The sequence below is a fragment of the Plodia interpunctella genome, chromosome 9 (genome assembly GCF_027563975.2).
Source record: "Plodia interpunctella isolate USDA-ARS_2022_Savannah chromosome 9, ilPloInte3.2, whole genome shotgun sequence".
In the NCBI taxonomy this organism is placed as follows: Eukaryota; Metazoa; Arthropoda; class Insecta; order Lepidoptera; family Pyralidae; genus Plodia; species Plodia interpunctella.
Genome location: NC_071302.1, coordinates 3,483,548 through 3,503,743, shown reverse-complemented (window position 1 = coordinate 3,503,743; position 20,196 = coordinate 3,483,548). Strand labels below are relative to the sequence as shown.

Sequence of the window (20,196 nt, the reverse complement as noted above, 5' to 3'; positions counted from 1 at the left end):
TTTCGCATTAATTATAAAAGTTGGAACTATAAATTTATCAAAGAAAGAATGATTGGTAATTAGAATTATATATTTTTCCAACTTACCTATTCAACAGACATAATACTTGAACCAGTGGTGCTAAGAATTGGAAAAACATTGAAAAATATTTATGTTAGACGACAGAATTAGATACAAACCGTTTTGAGAAAATTGTTCGTCTGTACATTCTTTAATTTATTTAGGTTCAGAAGTCTGTAAGGAAATTGCTTTTCAGGCTTAACCGTCATTTAGCAAGCAATTCGTAAAGGCTATTGTCATATCATATCACGTTGTTTTAGGTCATGAGGCTGAGAAATAGGTTACGGTGAGCCGGGTGACTCGGGATTTTCGACTGAGAAAAAGGGACATTATATATTTTCCCTAAAAAAGTAACTTTTATAAAGCCTAATTTGAGTTAAAATGTGTTTTGTCTCGTTCTGTCAATGTACATTGTAAAGTTGGATAATGAAAAAACTTGTTTCAGCTACTACAACGTATATATGATTAATATAGAGACAAACTTCGAGCTAATGTAAAATAACGGGAATAGTTATATTCTAAACGCAAAAATTAGACGCAATCTACGTACTATTCATAGATTTTAAATATATAAACCTTTCAATAGTAGATGTTTTGAATCACATTATTTTAGATTGAGAATTTTTGCGCAAAGGATTTTTTTTTGTCAATAAACTATCCAATTTTAGTTAATGAACTAATGAGAAGCAACTGGTGGCAATGGTGACGACCTTGGTGGCGCAGTGGTAAAGTGCTTGCCTCTGAACCGAGAGGTCCCGGGTTCGATCACCGGTCGGGTCATGATGGAAAATGATCTTTTTCTGATTGGCTCGGGTCTTGAATATTTATCTATATATGTATTTGTTATAATATATAGTATCTTTGAGTTAGTATCCCATAACACAAGTCTCGAACTTTCTTTGGGGCTGGCTCAATTTGTGTGATTTGTCCTAATTATTTACTATTTATTTATATATTATGTCACATAACTAGTTTATACGCAATTGCGTCATTACGCAACCCCATCGATTACCGAAATCCTACTTAGCTCAGACAACGATAAATGAATCACGACTTAAGTCACGCTAAAACAGATTGAGTGGAAAAGGAGCCGCTAAAAACCAAGAGTTAAGCGCTGAAGATAAAACTTTGTTACTTACTTGGTTTTTACGTAAAGCGCTATTGAAGTAGTAGATTTTGTGGAATTTTGTGATCAAAATGGATAATTTGTAGTAATATAACAACGTAATGGTCAAAAAGTGTAGAACAAAACATGTTATGATTTTGTTGCCCCTAGCAGCACAAACATGTTATGATTATGTTACCCCTGTTCACGAGTTGACGCATGGCAGTTAGGTTGGGTAAGAACATTTATAAACCTTAAATATCTTGAGATATAAAAAAAAGGTTTTCGGCGAAACGTGCTTTCGGTGGACAATGTTTATGTTTGAAGTTCCACACTGACATGAAGTTCTCAATTCTGACATGTAAGAACGTCAAACAAACGCACTATCAAAATACTATCCCTATGGATTTCGTAATCGATGTCTAAAATTACAATTCAAAGTCAGAACACCCGACCAGACAAAGCAATAAACCAATCGAGCAAGTTAAGCTAGAACAGACACGGCCAAGTGGCAGCCTTTGATGAATTAACTCCCAATCACAGATCAATGATTTATGTTTACAATACAATGAAATATAGCAATTTATGTCTCTCATCATTTCAGCCCTTTTCCACCCTATATCCTTCCAGTACGCCACCCTTAACCATGTACTCTCACATAGATCATTTTATTATAATAAATATGTTTCGGTATTTAAAAAATCCCGCAGCTAGTATATTTTAAAAAGCTTCGGGGCATCATGGCCGTGAATGCAACCGATCAGAAGGGATCAGATGGGATCAGAAGGGATCAGAAGGGATCAGAAATATTGGTTTGAATTATTGATACATTTATTGTACCACTTTAGGCCATTAAATGTCGATTTTCATGTTTTATTCACAAAACGAACTGCTTGCGGGTTTTCACCGCACACACATTACGTTGTTTTTTTTTTTCTTTTTCGACGGAACATAATATTTTGTAGGAAATGTCAAAACGTCGCCATAAATTTTTGTACACATCCGGTTTAAATTCGGTACACGCGTATGAAACACTTTTTTTATTACAAAAATCAATATTTTTAAGTATGACTAGCTTCTCGACCCGGCTTCGCACGAGGTATAAAAACCTTCAGGGATAATTTGTATAAATAACCATTAAAAATCAAGTGCGCGGTTTAAAAGATGAAACCTTTGATACAGACAGACGCGTGAAACGACTTTGTTTTATAGTTTGATAGTGAAGTGACTATTTTCTGAATTACGTGAAATTTTACAAAGTATTTAAGCTTGAACTTGTCGATATCGCAGTTATATATAACACTAGCTTTTACCCGCGACTTCACCCGCATCATTTCCACGCAAGCAATTATTTTTCCAGGATGAAACTTCAAACTATATGATTGTTTTATTATAGCGTGAAGAGGTAACAAACAAACAAACTTTCGCATTTATAATATAGTTAGGACACCACAACTTTTATCACGAAATACACTTAATAATTTTCGGCGGCCCTAAAATTATAATTTGAGAAAATCAATTCCCCAATAACTCCATTTGATGAAACAGGTTTAGGATTAAACATTAATTTTAATGTAACTAACAAGCAATTAACTAAGTTAATTTAGCGATAAACAGATGGGATTTAAGATTAAAATAAAGTTTTAGTTAAGGCAACATGATTTAATTAGTAAATGGATAGGTATTATTATGTAGGCATATCATTAATTAAAGTGAATGAAATCATTGATCAGGTTGAAGATTTGGTTAACATTATTTCAAAGACGGAATGGATTCTCAATAGTAAGTCTTATCTACACCGAGTAAGAACTATTATTGAAAAACCACTAAACTCTGTTCTATTATACAAATGCACGCCTTACATTTCGATTCGATCAGGTTATGAAAGATTTAAGATTAAAGATTTTAACATTTGAAAATCAAAATTCTATTATTAGGTACGTATTTTAATGTCGATATGTTAAGGGCGAGTTGCATCGTCATATTTGATGTTGATTTTAACCGACGCCGCTGAGGTTTAGAGAAAATGCGTAGAGATGTACGTACGTCGTAAAATACGTACTTTACGTTTTTCTGCGCACGTTAACGTCAAAGTTGAGGGTGCAACCCATACTGAACATTCTTAAAATTAATTTATTTAAAAAAGTTACAAAAATCTTTAAATTTTTGATTTTGTTATTATTTTTCACAGTCCAGTGGATTTAACTCGAGGGTGCGATAATTACATTTTAAATGTTAATGTATTCACATAAAATAAATTGATTTAGCGAATAAAGAAATGCCGGTGGCCCTTCGTTTATTCATAGAGCCATTTCCTTAAAATATTTCTTTTATGAAAAGTAAAATTAATTTTATTCAGATGAGCTCTGTAACAAAATCTTGGGAGATATTGAAGAATCTTTTGATATAATTGGAATCTGATTTGGTTTTATAAAGAAAGTTGTTCGTTGCAAATTGCTCTCTGAACAAAGTATATCTTGCGTTTATTTATATAGAAATAAAACAAGCCCGTAAAGTGCACTTTAAACATTTTTTAAAGTATATTTCAAAATTTTCATATGTAACTCCTTTGAGCCAAATTGAATCTTAAAAGCTATTCTAAATGATGATATACCTCTACATGTGGACTTACCCTGTACGGAATATCTACGCCATGGTAATAGGGGTGAATTTTCCATTTGTTTAGATATCTTAATGTACATAAGTGCATACGTACTGATATAGTAATATTATAATATAAATTTATTCAAATACTCATAACTAAATTTTACTAAAATGACGTAATTTATTTATTATTTCCTTTATATTATACCAAAATGTTCTCGTTGTTGTAAACGAATGTAGAACATTTCAAAATACTGCAGCGCTAAGCACAATATGAGAAACTAGATTTCCCTATATTGCGGGGAAACTGAATATTGCGTATTTTCTTTCTGGTATTGCCTGTGCAATTCCTAATATTGCCGCGACATATTTTTGCAGATTATCTCCAAGACTCTGCGAGAGCAATGAGATTAGTTTCATCGCCTTCAAAATGAGCTTGTGTAACTGTTTTAGTCAAGACTTAAAATAGAACTACCGAATCGTATTTCTTACTATACTTATCAAAATTACTCAATTTATTTGTTATTAAAAAAAAAGAGAAAATATCATAATACGTAGCAACATAAACGAAATTCCTTATTTGCATAAATTTAGGTTTTTATTATAATGACAAAAACTAACAGTCTTCTTTTATTGGCGAGGTCAAAAATCCTACTAAATTATGCTGTTTGTGTGTAAAGATATTTATTACTCAATCACATAAATTTTATTAGATGGATTTATATGAATTGAAATTATGGTACACAGGTAGAATATATTCTACATCAATATAAAAGCTTAAATTTAAATTTATTTAAAAACCACCTCAAGTCTTTATTAACTGATAAATGTTTATACTTAAATCACATGGAGGTTAATTTTTTAAATACCTATATATGAACTCATATATATTTTTTCTTTCTTTCATGTAGGCGATTTTCCGAGTCAATTTATAATAATTATGGGTTTTATATACTTGCATGATTAATAAATATTTTTGACTTACCATAAAAGTGTGCAAATTAATATGATACTAGGAATCGCGCCGGCGCTACCTGGAAATAAACAAATACAGTCAAAATAGTTATCTAGTGTTGTTGCTGTGAAAATACTTTAAAAAAATCTACAAAAACATTTAAAGTAATCGGCGGGACGGTGCCGCGAGCAACGGCGAGTTAATATTACAAATCAAGATCTCAATAATTACATATATTTTATAGGCCATTACAAGCCATTTGAATTATTTTAAACTTATCTTTCCTAATTCTGTTATTCCTTCCATTTTTCATATCTCTTCACTTCTTATTCATTTCTTTTAACTCTAAGTTCAACATACGATACATGATATCGAATGCGAAACTAGCCTAAACCATACAAGTCGATAAATCGAGCTAACAATTTGCCCGCAGGAAGAGCGACTAACGACCACAGTCGATTTAACACAGATGTGAAGTACAAATCTAACGTACAGAGTGAAAGCAGTCTACGATGTACCTACGTAACTGTATACCTCTTAAAACTTGGGCAATGCTAATTTATTATTGTTAATCATACCTCGCTTTGTACCACCCAAGTACATAATTTAGAAAAAAAAGTTCGATTTGTGCCACCAATTACCAACAATTAAAAATATGTGGTAATTAAATTGGTTTTGATCAAAAATTTGCCTCGACTAGTACATTATTAGCGTTCTTTGTTCCGAAATGCATCTACTAAATACCTATGATCAAGATAATATAATATATTACTAGTTTTATTCTTTCGTGTTGCATAATTATATACAACATAAAAGGTATGTGCGCGTTTAAAACCTGTCGTTTAATATATAAGAGAATATAATTCTAATATTCTTATCAAATACATGGATTTATAAAAATGCAATCTACTGAATATCTATAATCAATATAAAAATAAATAAAGAAAAACTAAATTTTCCTGTGCATATACGAAACGAATCCACGAATGAAAACACAACTGAGAAATCTATCTATCAAATAAACTATTATCTTGGTTATGCGATCCATAATAATAAATTTATTTAAATAAATGTGTATAAAACTTAATTTCTGTCATTTTAGTGCTTTGTCTTCACTTTGGATGCTACGTGTAGGGGTAGCGAGCGTTCACTTTCTGGCACTGGGCATTGTGTGCACACACACCTTTTCGTTTAGCTTCACGAGAACCCTGAGAGTTAAGGGTATAGGTATAAATAGACGGATTCTTTAGAATAAATATATTTTCAATGAAACTATAATATTTGAATTTATATTTTATTACAGCTTTTATTTCGTTTCAGCTGTCTCGGTGTTTAATTACAGGCGTAATTAAATCTTGCAAGTTGATTTGTTGTTGTTTAACCGACTTCCGCTTGTTTAATCGCTGTCGACGAGGGAATCCATGGAATCCAACTACTACTTTACTGCACGGATATGATATTTTTGGCACGCATTTTAATGTAACAAGATCTCGCTGACGACTTAGATTTTTGTAAACAAAAAAAAACAGACAGTTTGTTGTAGATTTTAAAAATAATTGGTCAGACAATTTGTGTAATAATAATAATAATAATAAGCCCGCAGGGCAGCTTGTGGCGAGCTGTTGGGGAGTAGCGACCCCACGGACCTGAGTGCTCCCAGGGGAGGCCCCTGTTCCTCACCTCCGCCTTCCTTCCCCAAGGTCGGAGTGGAAACCGAGAGGTAACAGGACCCCTACCTCTGGCTTGCCTTCACCGGCCGGCCAGAGTGGAGTCGCGAGAGCTATATGCTCGAAGGGTGGAAGTGTAAAATGTCATAACGCCGGGGGCGTCTGACTGGATCGAGCGACTGATTTGAGGGGCCCATCCAGTGAGCGGCGAGTCACCACCTGCCACTGAATAGTCAGTTATCATGATTATGGCAGGTGACATAACTCTTTGCAATAGCCCATTCTCAGTCCATCCAAATTTCATTCTATAGACCAGTACTTCTATCCATTATTCTGCAATAGTTCACACTCCCGCCGAGACCAGCTCATGGGCATATCATTTCATTGGTATATCCGGGAGCGGGTCTTGGCGGGAGACCTACACAACATCAAAACTCTCCAAAGGGCCTCTACGTGTTGGATCCATATCCCCACGCAAGCCTCTCAAAGGACCGGACTTAGGGCCGTGAATTTATAAAAGGAGATAATAATAATAATAATGTGTATGCATGTTTGTTAGTCTTTCACGCCAAATCTACTGGACCTTTTGTTATGAAATCTGGTATACGGGAAGAATATAACCTGTTATAACACATAGGGAACTTTTATCCCAAAATTCCCACGGAAGTGAAACTCCGGGACGCAGCTAGTTACCTATATAGTTATCTACGATCTACGTTATCATGATTATTTTTGTTGTTAATAAAGTTATGTAATGACAGTACTCAAACATAAATTTTCCAATTGATCAATTCAAATACATTTTCTATTAAATTTCAAGTCACGTTTCGCAATAATTAAGTATTCTCCAGTTTCAAGTTTATTAAACTACTTAACTCAATTTACTAACGCTCAAGTTAAATTGCACTTATTTTATACTATTACTTTGTATAAATTGCCAGAATTTACCGTAAGAATTACTTGTCTCCGGTTTAACAGGGTCTAATTAAAACACTATTGGGTTACAAAATTCGCACTCTGTGTAGTTCAGTCAGCTAAGCATTATATACTGTGGTTTTGTTAGGAAGACTCGTAATAGATATTTTAATAATAGTAGTTTAAACTCAATTACTTTTTAATTTTTTTCGTAAATAACGTAAACAAATTTAGGATAAGATGAAATTGCAAGTTTTAATAAATTAATTATAAAGCCATTATTTATTATTATTATAATATTAATTTTCTATAAGAAAATAAAAGGGGATTTTTTTATAGCGCTGGATAAAAAATAACACCAAAGTAACAAAAACGGTTTCAATTATATCCTCAAACAATGACACTCATTAATGAATGTAAAAGCTTTCCAGTTCGGATGTGAAGCTGCGAGGAATGGTGCTAATTACCTATAATTGGAGTAAACATTACACGAAACATAACACCGGAACTTTCTCTTCTGATGGTTTTGTTCTGTACATTGTGTTACCTGTTTTCAATTGGTTTATTGTTATATTTATATAAAACAATTTTTAAATGATTAAGGGTGAGTTGCACCGGTCAACTTTGATGTTAACTTCAACCTGCGCGCCTCTGAAAATGGCATACTTTTAAGATTAGGCAGGTTAAAGTTAACGTCTTTAAAATTGACTGATTTGGTCGCGCCTTATATTTATGTTTTGTAATCGGAATAAAATGGACATTTACAGAATAGCCATAAAATAATTTATAAGTAACAGACTTTGTTAAGACTGAATTATTACACCGATTGCCTTACGCAATCGGTGTATGCGCGTGCGTTTCTAGTGTAGAATTGTAACGAATGCGTCTACGTAGCCAGATACAATCCTTATAAAAGAAGTCCCCATGTCACGACTGTCTACACGAATGAGACTAGGCAACAGATTTAACAATTTTACGGTATTCACTTTTAATTAATGTGATTCCTGAAGTAGGTTAAGATGTATAATTTATTATGGTTCGACTCGAGCTGTGACGGCCTGCTAATTTCATACAAAGGTTTGCCACCCTGTTGGACTAATATGGTCGCAATCTAAAATAAAAATATCAAATTGACTTTTGTCTCTTCCGTCGAGATTGGATACCTAATACGTTTTCGCTCTCAATGAAAATAGAATAATCTTGTGCAATCTCGGCCGGTGTTTCATTTCGCCAATTACTTTTCTAACACACCCTTCAATCAACATCATCAACGTCGATGTGATCCTTGAACCCAATCGCATAACGACCCCGTGTGTGACTCCAAACAACTGATTAGAATTTATTTTTTAATTTCTGTCGTCTAAATTCGTCATACCCAATCAATATAATTTTATATTTTAGTATGAATTTTTCACTAATACGTAAATTAAATTATATATAATATTTCCATCATTATAGTCTTCACTAATTTGTGATATTCTATTTTACTGAGCTGATTAGAATATCATTTTAAATTCTCTCTGCTTTTAAATTCGTCATACGCATTCAATATTAGGTATTTTGTATTTTAGTATTAAACTTTACTGATAAGTAATTTAGGTTATATATTTTCATCATTATTGTTTTCACTAATTTGTGATAGTATATTATTCTAGCTGCGCCCCGGGGCTTCGCTCTTGTGGGAATTTCGGGATAAAAAGTACCCCATGTGTTATTCCAGGTTATATTCTACCCGTATACTAAATTTCAAAACAGTGTCCTGTAGATTTTGCCTGAAAGAGTAACAAACATACATATACACATCCTCAAACTTTCGTATTTATATTATTAGTAGGATCAATAAAAATCCAAAGTTTACAAGGCCACTATCGTCAATTACGCACTTTATTTTTACTCCACAAAACATTATTTCTGAAGATCTTTAAAGAGTTGTGCGCTTGTATACGGAAACTTTTTAAACTGCTTGTATGTTACGTAATAGTAGCATAAACCGAGTTCGTGTATATACAACTTTAACTATTCCATGTTAAACTAACTCTTAACTCTGCACTTTGCAACTTTTAAATACGTGATGTTAACGTATCGCGTGGTAAGTTACAATTCTGTTAGATATTAGGTACCTAAATGCCATTTTGGAGAAATGGCAAGATAGTAGACAAGTATTGTGTGTGCAAATTGATTTGAAGAATGTTACTATTAACAGGATGATTCGAGTAAGTAAGAGATGTCGTTTTAATTTATTTACGTACTTTGTGTACGGCAGACTACTGGCAGACACTATATGGGAAGTGGTCACCGCAGCCAATGGACGCTTGAAAAAAAACAGAGGTGTCATGTCAAGCGCGTTTTACATTTAAAATACATTACATTGCCTCTATCACTGTTCTAAACTTTCTTAATAGGTAAAGGAAAATATTCTTAATAGGTATTCTTCTTGTAGGTGACATGCTCAATTCACAATTTAATCCTTATTCCACCAGTAACTCCTGGGCTCATCTAGGCTCTGTCTACCTCTTAAGGGATTAAGACGTGATACTGTATCAGCTACCTGTAAGCTCGTTTTATTTTAATTATGTTATTATTATTTAATTTTAGATGGTCGGATGAGCTTAGGGCAACCGACAGACATTGGATGGAGAAGACCAAAGATTATTAAACTACTTACCTCAATTTACTAACGCTCAAGTTAAATTGCACACACACACACGTGGAAAGAGAGAGAGGAAGCTTTTGCCCAGCAGTGGGACATGTTATAGCTATTAAAAAATATTTCAAGCTCATAATAGCTCTGACTATCGACTTAACAATAGTGTATTATCAAAATTTGAACGAAACTAAAAGGTTGGTTTGTCTGGATGCAGAGAAAATTTATGTGTTGCACACATTTATATATTGCACCCATTTATATCAACACACACTGGCGACATTGGTGCACTTTAAAAGGACTACGGGTAAAATCCGGTCTATCCAACGATAGGCTTTGTTGAGCTGATCCGCCTATGAGCTGCAGTATTTGTTTCAAAAATATTTTGCAGCGACTGTCATCCCTTTTATTCTATTTTATATCTGCAAAAAAAAGCGAAGCAAAAAAAAAGCGGCACGGCCGTACCATCCTTTTCTCGAAGCAATTTCGAACCCCAATAACTTCGTTGTGGATAAAACAAGAAGCCTGCATTTTCAATATTAACCGGTAATTTAGCAGATTGTAACTTGTAAAAGTTTCTTGATTGTGTCACTCACTCACTCACTCACTCACTCACCCACTCACTGACCCATCATCAAAAGTCAAAGGCACGTCTAGTAGACATAGAAGCTTCAAATTTAGAATACAATTAGTGTTTAGTGTCTAAATCAAGGGAAAACCTAAATATTTTGGAATTTCGGTCCAGTTTTCTAGATACACCAACTGCTTTATATATTAATAACTTTGTAATCCCATATAAATATAGGAAATTACAAAGTTACATTTGCAGTTCATAGTGCAAGTGAATGAAAAGTACCTGTGTAGTGAAAAGGCCGCGTTCAGCCCATGAGATTGATGGCTAAGTCGATCTATTTATTTAAAACCTAAAAGATTATTAATATCGATATGATAATAACTTACGTAAAACTTAAGACAGAAGGTCCCATAAGTAGGGACTTAATAAAATAATCGACTTGGTATTACACGGATCTCACAATTTTTTAAGAGAAAAATCTTCTGAGCTGCGAGACTTGGGTTTTTTACAGCATGTTTTTGATGGCATTGCCTTTTATTTAAATGGAATTTATTTTATAGTGGATCCATTTATCGGCATCTACCGATATCGCCACTTGAATTGAAATACTTTTTTTTTCAACATACGAGTACAGTCAACAGCACGTCAACCTACCCAAATTCATTGCAAACTCGACGCTATTACCACACAATAAAGGTTCATGCTGGCTAACTTGATGTGCTGTTGACTGTACTTTATTACAATACATTACTGCAGAGAAAATTCAATTTAAATTTCACTAGATATTCTCTCAATATTATTCGATCGAGTTTACAATACGACTTCAATCTTTTAATATTATTTACTGTATGTATGTATATATTTGTAAGGTTTGGTGCAATACATATTGTGTTGTGTGTATTTTGTGTTGTATTTATTTACACAATGAGACGCAGCCAAACCAATCAAATTGCAGAATAATTATGTAATAATGCTTCATCGCGTTATAACCACATTTCATATTATGGTCTACACACTCGACTTACTTCGATCGAAATTCGCACTAAGGCCTAGTATCGAACGAAAAATAAAATAATACACTGCCCGAACCGACCCACAACGCCACCATGGGATGCTATTTTTGCCTAACAGCTCCCACAGTGTCCCTTAGTCGCCTCGTACGACATCCCTAAAGAATTTGGAGTGGTCCTATTCTACGGCGGGAGCACTCGCCACCTATAGCTTCACGATATACCGTACTGTAATTATTTCGATGATTAGAAGCTAGCTACTCTTTCTTATATCGGTCTATATTTTGATCATTAAAATTGCAATTTAGATTAGATTGTAAAATTGAAATTCCTTCCCAGTACTGAACGGGTTTGGGTACAAATATATTTACCCAGAAAATATCTGGATTCAGGTATGGGTGATGCAGAAACTAATAACGATGTAACTTGTGTGACTTTTTGCGATGCAAAAATTTCTACTGTGGCATAACCTGCTAAAAGATATCGCGCGTAGCGATCAAGAACTAACACAGATTTAGAAGAAATTTAGCATTTGATTAAGAACTTAAAATAAAAAGTATTAAAATATATTTTTTTTTATACGACAGTCAAATTTTTTTAACACCACTTGCAACTGATTTCCATTCCAACATAAGTGTGTTTTAGACATACCTATGTGAGAACATGTTAATTGGTCATTTATTTTCTATGAAAGGTTTAGTTAGATTTAAATGACTGCTTATTTTCCAAATAAAATAAAGTACTTAAATACAAATAACATAAATAATAAATAAATATATTAGGACAATTCACACAGATTGAGCTAGCCCCAAAATAAGTTCGAGACTTGTGTTATGGGATACTAACTCAACGATACTATATTTTATAACAAATACATATATAGATAAACATCCAAGACCCGCATCAATCAGAAAAAGATCATTTTCCATCATGACCCGACCAGGGATCGAACCCAGGACCTCTCGGTTCAGTGGCAAGAACTTAACCACTGCGCCATCGAGGTCGTCAATAAAAGATATCCATCCTATCTATAAAAAAACCAATACACCGCTCTATAGATACCAAAACAATATGATATATCTTCTATAATACACTTAATACCACCCAGAAAAGCTGGCCTGTCGGAGCTAATCCCTGCTCCCAGTTCGACGTAATCGCTTCCTGTAATATTATATAGCGTTTGGCAATCAGCCAATGAGTGCCGATATCCTTTGAGAAGAAAACAAACCCTGCTTTATAGCAGTCTTTACTGACTTTGAGGATCTTCAACGCTATAATAATGAAAATTCGGGTCACTCACGTGTGATTATCGACTGTAAAGTCGACTATAGTTTCAGGGCGAAGTGCGGGTTTGCACACTTCTCACTATCGAATCGATTCGTGATGAGACGCAGCGAACCAATCACAATGCGTTGTGGCTGTCGTTGCGTCACAATGGCATGCTGTGATTGGTTAGTTACGTCTAACTGCAAGTCGACTCGATGGTGAGATGTAAATAGTAGCACAAGTATTACAACAAGTAGTAAGACATTTTTCAAGGCGAGTGCGACTCGGCTGCGAACGATCTTTATTAACAAGTAGTATTTTTTTGTTGTGAAGTAAAATTAAAACTGCCTGGGAATATTATTGTTGCCTATCAGCTAACTAGACTATGTATCTTTTAATCGCTTCGTATCACATACACGTGTGGAAAAGGAGTGGTTCTAACTTAGGGCGAATCCACATGCCACGACCATCTTAGAGTGGGTTGCGCCAATCAACTTTGACATTAACTATAATCTTCCGTCTTTAACCGTCTTAGGTAGGTACTTATCGTTTATCTGTTTATCTAATGAAATTGGATCTTAATATAATTTAAAGTAAACATAACATAACCAAATTCAAGTACTCCTAAAATTTTATTGAAACTGTTCTTGAATCTGTACTTCGCAGAAACTTGTATTCAAAATCTTTGCGCAAACTAAACATCTACAACAGATAGGTACAGGAATGGGATCTTCAAAACTAAATCGTGGTTGGCATTCGTGTACATGAAAATTCCATTTCGTGAAATAGAAATTTTAAAGGGGTATTGCGAAGGGAACGATTCTTAAAAATAGATAAGCTTAAATCTTCGTCAAAGGCTTCACAGTATCCGTTTCCTGCTTGATTCGTATTTTATTTTTTTTTAAATAATATGCTTTATTTTCGTTTTTATCTTACTTTACTTTATGCCAGTCTGTTCGTAACATTGAAATCTAATAAAATCAATAGCTATTTAGTAAGCAGACAGGACTGGACAGGGTTAATTAGTTTTGATATGTAATTAAGTAGGTACTTTTGATTATTCTTTAAACTAGCGACCCTTTCCTTCTTCATTCGGGTAAAACCATAATAAATCACATGAAAACCTTCCTCTTGAATCTATTTAAAAAACAGTTGCGTAGTTTTAAAGATCAAAGAATACATACAGACAGACAGCGGGAAGCTACTTTATTTTACAGTGATGATTTAGTACAATTCCTAATCGAAATTTGTTTTTTTTTTAATAGTATTTTTGCACATTTTTTACAAATCCAATTTATATATCAAATGGCCTATTAGACACATGTGTGCTCCCGGAATGCGTCCCCATTTAACCGCATACCTGAGCAGTTCAGACTAATGACAGGACACGAATTAACTTCAATTTCCACGGCAATTAATATGGTCGGAACGATATCGTCCGTGATGTTTACTGTAATAATGGAAACTGATACGCTGAAGTCACATTGGAAAAGATTTGAGGCAAGTTTACTGGCAAAAGAACAAGATGGCACAGTACAACGAATCGGACAGTTTTTCTCAGAAAACTGATTTTTTTTTAACTTTATTACATGAATACATCCATACTAGTTTGGATTAGTATAGAAGTATGTATGAACTTATATATAATATTATAACTAATTAATATATTATTTTAGATGGCCAATACAAATACAAGTAGGTACCTAATACGATTACTAATATTTTTAATACACATTTTAAAGTGTCTTTGAACTTTAATAGATAACTAATACAATTGTGATTCGTTAAATTCTGGAATCGACCAATGTACGATCCTGAATCGGCCATTATAATGAAAACAATTTCCTTCCTGAGATAACGCACGAAGAACGCAACAATGTCTTGTAAAATAAAGTTTCACGTGAACTCCTTGATTTAGCAAACACATTCAAGTTTATAACAAAATTAGATATTGTTTTTACAGTAAAAAAGGAATATTTAAAAGGAATATGTTAAAGTTGACGGTGCAACCCATGCACCGTCAACTTTAACATTTACTTTATTAACGTGCGCGGTCCATGGAATTAGGTAGTAGGTACGGTACGGCATTTTGAAATCAACATCAAATTTGACGGTGCAACTCACCTTAATTTTCCCAAAATGTGTAATGTGTAAAAATAAAATATTATATTAGAAACACAAGTTGTTAAAAAGAGCTGTTGAAGCAGTTTTGGTCTACACAATACATAAAATAATGTAGTAAAGATTGGAGATGGCTTTGTCATGTAGTGGGTTAATAGACATTTAAAAAAATTATAACTACAAATAACACATGATGTAATGACACTCCAAAAACAATTGAAATTTGTTAAAAGGTCAAATAAATTGTTCAGAAATGGTGTGTCCATTAGGTAATCCGCTTTAGAAATTTTATAATTAATGTGACCTTTTACATCGCCTATCCAAATTATTCTGTCCTCAGCCATAGATTTCACCTCCCTATACGACACGACCTCTGCCTTCTCTTTTATTTCATCTAGGAATGCCCTTCTTGGCATGAATGCTCCAACGTCAAGAACCAAGTTCTTAAATTAATTGATGATCATGATCCAAATTATTATTATTAGCTAAACATGTAAACATATATAGGATAATTTATATATTTTAATCAATTTATTTCTATTATTACTATCTACACATTAAGTACAGTAGAGCATATGTCAAAATAGAGGCGAACTACGCAGTTACTGCAATAAAGATATTTGAGTATGAGTTTATACCGACGACCTCGGTGGCGCAGTGGTAAAGTGAGTGCCCCTGAACCGAGAGGTCCCGGGTTCAATCCCCGGTCGGGTCATGATGGAAAATGATCTTTTTCTGATTGACCCGGGTCTTGGATGTTTATCTATATATGTATTTGTTATAAAATATAGTACCGTTGAGTTAGTATCCCATAACACAAGTCTCGAACTTACTTTGGGGCTAGCTCAATCTGTGTGATTCGTTCTAATATTTATTTATTTATATTTATTTATTTACCTATATAAATCGTCAAAAAGTATACACAAATATGTATTGATTGTGATGGATTGCTGATATTAGAAACTTGTTTTTGACACGGCTGGAAAGTAATAGTTCTCGTGTGGCAGTCCAAATATAAACACTTAAAGGAGCCTTATCCCCCTATAGTTATTGCCTCAATATCAAAATAAGGTACATACAATAGTGTCAATGTACAGCAGCCGACGGACTCGAGCCCTTGGAAATGAGATCTCGGATCGTATTGAACACAAAAACTGTTATTACTGTAGTATCAAAAAGTTATTTACTTTAATATCACTGAGAAAAGGTTTTCGCCTTTGATAAAACAAGTTCCTTTTGTTTTTTCGTCGGCTTTTTTTTACAAACATAAAAAATGTATTTACTCACAAAAAATAAAATTTAGCAAGGTTTTAAGTATTTCTTTTATTTCTAAAGGTATACCCACACCAAATATAGTAATTTCAAAATTCAGTATTTAGGAAAATAAATATTCTAATCTGCATTTTAGGTTAAACTCACCATCTGTCTTGAGTCGTTAGACGTTTCGTCCTATGAATTTTTCGGACGAAAGAACACATGCAGAAAAATTCAAAATATGTGTTCTGCGATTGCCAGATCTAGTAAATAAAATTTTTTCACATTGTAAATAAAACTTTTAATTATGTATATCTTGCTAAATAAATATAACAAAACAAATTAATATTACTATGAAGAGTGTACGTACAGTCGACAGCACATCAACTTTCCCAAATTCATTGCATACGTTATACGAGTATAACACAGCATGAGACCCACACAGGTCCCAATGGTATGACTACTAGGGATGCCGACGACCGTGTGAAGTGGAGACGAAAAAGTAGGAAAGCGGATCCTTGGCTCCGACACTCAACGGCTGAGGAAGAAAACGGGAAAACGCTCAGATGGGAAAAAGAGAGAGAGACTTGCTTGTTTGACTGTATCTAATAGTATTTTAACCTAAAATTGACTCAATTACTTTTACCAACTTTGAAATAACAGTAACTTTCAAGTTCCAAGTCATATCAGTCGTAACATAAAAGGAGCTCAAAGTAGATTAACACAAATTACAGTGATAGTATATTTTAATATTCAGAGTACAATTTAATTAAAGTCAACGTGAGATAAAGGCGTTAAACTTAACCCGGGTCGCTCACCTGTAAATGGACAGATTTAATTTGAGATAATCTGCTTATGAAAGTAAGAGTAGGTAAATATTCTAACTTAGTTTGTAACTTGAAGTCGTGATGGTCTAGTGGTTAAGACAAGCTGTGCTCACAATGTCTCAAGTTCGAATCCTACTCATGCATTTTGTATACAAATCATAGTTACAGTAGTTTTTATAGATCACCATTTGCTTCCTGCAAAGAAAAATATCGTTAGTAAATTTGAACAATAGACATTCTATTGCGCAGGTTTACTTGTGATAATTCCCTCTTAAATTTACAAGATGGCGGTATTCGTGAAAGTTATGTCAGATGCCTTCATGTAATTTTGACTTCTAAATGCATGAATACTGGTTAAAAGTTTGGCTCAAATTGTATAATAGGAGCAAATCCCAAGATAGTAACCAATACTTAATAATAGCAATTAAAATGATATAGGTATGTCTCATTCTGTCAATGCCAAATTTAGTTAAGTGCGACAGTGTCAAACATATTTTAGCTTAAAGTATGCTTTATCTTTTTTATGATTATCAGAGTATATCTCTATCCAAATCCTATTAGATTTCAAATCCTATTGGATTTGGTTCTACCGATCTCAGGTGGGTCTAAACTTGATCAGTCTATAATTAACCAAAATTGTCTATATTCATGTTCGTTCGTGTTCGCCTTTGCGTGTTGCGTTACCATACCGTTGAGTTGTCTACTATAATGATAATGAACTCGGCAGCTATCTGCAGCTCCTAATGGATCATAATTACTTGAGTAACGGCACTCTGGCTTCAGACTGTCTGACTGTAATGCGAATACATTGGTATGGATCCCTGAACCTAAAATAAAAAATGTACAAAAAAATACATGACTCGTTTTTCTATTATGACGTAAAGATTCAAGGCATTCGAGAATTGGACCTTTAGGTAGCCGTTAGTGTACTAAGCTACACGTCACACATACTGTTTTTTAAACTAAATTAATTGAATTTATGTAAATAAAAAAAAAAAATAAAAAAAGTAATGCAGTTGTGTGAGTTTGATACCGGCTCGAGCATATAAAATTTTCATCTCACTATTTGCGATTTACATTCACCCAATAATTATGTCGTTTAATAAGTCACGAAGTTTTCATTAATGATGTCTCCACTCCTCGGCTACGGCATTCGAGTAGACAGTGTAGGTAAAATAGTGTTTCAATAAAACAGAAGCAATTGACATACATATACCTACTCGTACTTTCATAGTAATGATAAATGCAAATCACACTATCACGCTTAACCACTGGACCGATTTTGATGTATTTTGTCAAAGACTTCCGTAGACGGAGCTGTAGTGTAGACAACACCTAGTTTAGTCATAAATCTGTGTAGTTTCTATTTTGAAATAAAACATTTATCATCATTGGGATTTCACAGCCCATAATTCATATTGTGTTAGTTCGTAAATCTGATTTTAATAAAGACTTATTGTGTATTTTTAAAGACTAGCGATCTGGCTCGACTTTGTACGAGATCTCTTATGTATATTTAAACCTTTGGGAAAAATTGTTTAAGAGAGAGTTCATAAACTGTATTTCCTTAGATGTCTTTTTTTTGTAATTATTAAACAACAATCGTACCGTAACGTCTCAAAAGAGAAAACTGTCCGGTTGAGTAGATTGAATCAATGTTGTTTATATTATTTTATCAATTCGACTTGAAATATCGTAAAAGTCGCTAAAACGCGTCGCCTAAAACGCCGTCATAATTCCATAATCCGTCAAAAGTCGGACGTTCGATTTTTAACTTTTCCGATTACAAAAATGGAAATCGGTATCTTTTGTTTTACGTAACGGCGGGTTTATTTTGTCAGAGGGATTGTTTTTTACCCGACTGCAAAGGAAGGCTATTGTTTATTGCGCGTATCTTGTATGTATGTAATATTCTTTATTACACATATCTCACATATAAACGACGTTAAAAAAAACAAACATGTCGGCTGTGTAACGTCATTGGACTTGGTGAAAAACATTTTTTTTTGAGTACGTATGTGTATCAAATTAAGGGGCTCAATTTTTCTTTTATCTATGGGCTCAACGCTAGGATTCTGAAGCAGGCGGGTTTTTATATTTATATTTAATCTTCAGGGACGTACTTTGAAGTACAAGTACTATCGTAGTTAAGTTATTTGTATTGTATCATAGCTAAATTCATGAAAAACTGCTTTTCAGAAAATACCTACCATGGGAGGAAATGCTACAAACTTCGCCATTTTATCTACCTCAGGTTAAAGTTAACGTCAAACAAAGTTGACTGGTGCAACCCACCCTAAAAATATTGAAGATTCAGTTGTGATTTTTCAACCTTTGGGAGTGTTAAACTATTCATGATAAGTCTATAAAGTTCATGTCTATGAGATGTACGCAAAATGACTGTAATTTTTCTAACTGGAACATGCGTATCTGGTGTTTGACGATGAGCCAAATAGGCCAATGACATGGTTCCAAACAGTGGTACTAAATAACTGGAAGATTAACGTTCGAATATTCGGTTCTGGAGTTTAGGGTTTACGGCACACTTTGTACAGAAAATGGTTCAGGGTTGTGCCAAATTCCGGGTTTCGAAGTGTTTTTCACAGTACCTATAGTTTATTAAAAGCTATCAGTTAAGGAAATATAATTAAAACGTACTCGAATACTGTGTTAGTTAAATGATCAATAGCATATGTAAAATACATATGAAAAATTGATATCAAGTTTAGCTCATTTTCTAATTGTAAAAAAAATCTGCAGGTAATATTACCATAAAGTAAAAAACAAACTTTCTCAGTTTAAGCCAGGTTGTTTCTGCGAATGTTATACAAAAAAATACCTCCTTTGACGCATTAGATTCTGTTTTCACCTTTCTCCCCTCGGGGTTAAGAATCTATATGATTCGAATCGAATACAAAGGTCGGCTATACATCAAACCGCTTATAAAACAAGATAACCTCAACATGGAATCGCATACTAACATTGAGCGTTACGTGTATTGCATAATAACCGTCGGTATCCTATGCTCTGTTATTATCATTTGCAAAGAAACGAGAATTCTCTTGGCGTGTGATACATCACGAATTCTATTATTATCATGTTGCCAAGTCGCATAACCAAATGTTGCTTACACTTCGATGGGTTTGGACGTCCATGTCATTTGCATTAAAAAAATACATTTTTTTAAATATTAC

At 33.7% G+C, this 20,196-nt stretch overlaps 1 protein-coding gene across 5 annotated transcripts in view; it reads right to left on the bottom strand.

Annotated features, from left to right (window-relative positions):
• LOC128672307 (angiotensin-converting enzyme-like protein Ace3) overlaps positions 1-20,196 on the bottom strand; it is a 149,807-nt gene that overhangs the window by 29,358 nt on the left and 100,253 nt on the right. For 4 of the 5 annotated variants that reach the window (XM_053749360.2, XM_053749362.2, XM_053749361.1 and 1 more), the window contains one exon: positions 4,755-4,803. The exons of the other annotated variant lie outside the window; for it this stretch is intronic. The gene's annotated coding sequence lies outside the window, so the exon portion shown is untranslated. The remainder of the gene's footprint in view (positions 1-4,754; positions 4,804-20,196) is intronic. 5 annotated transcript variants of the gene reach the window in all.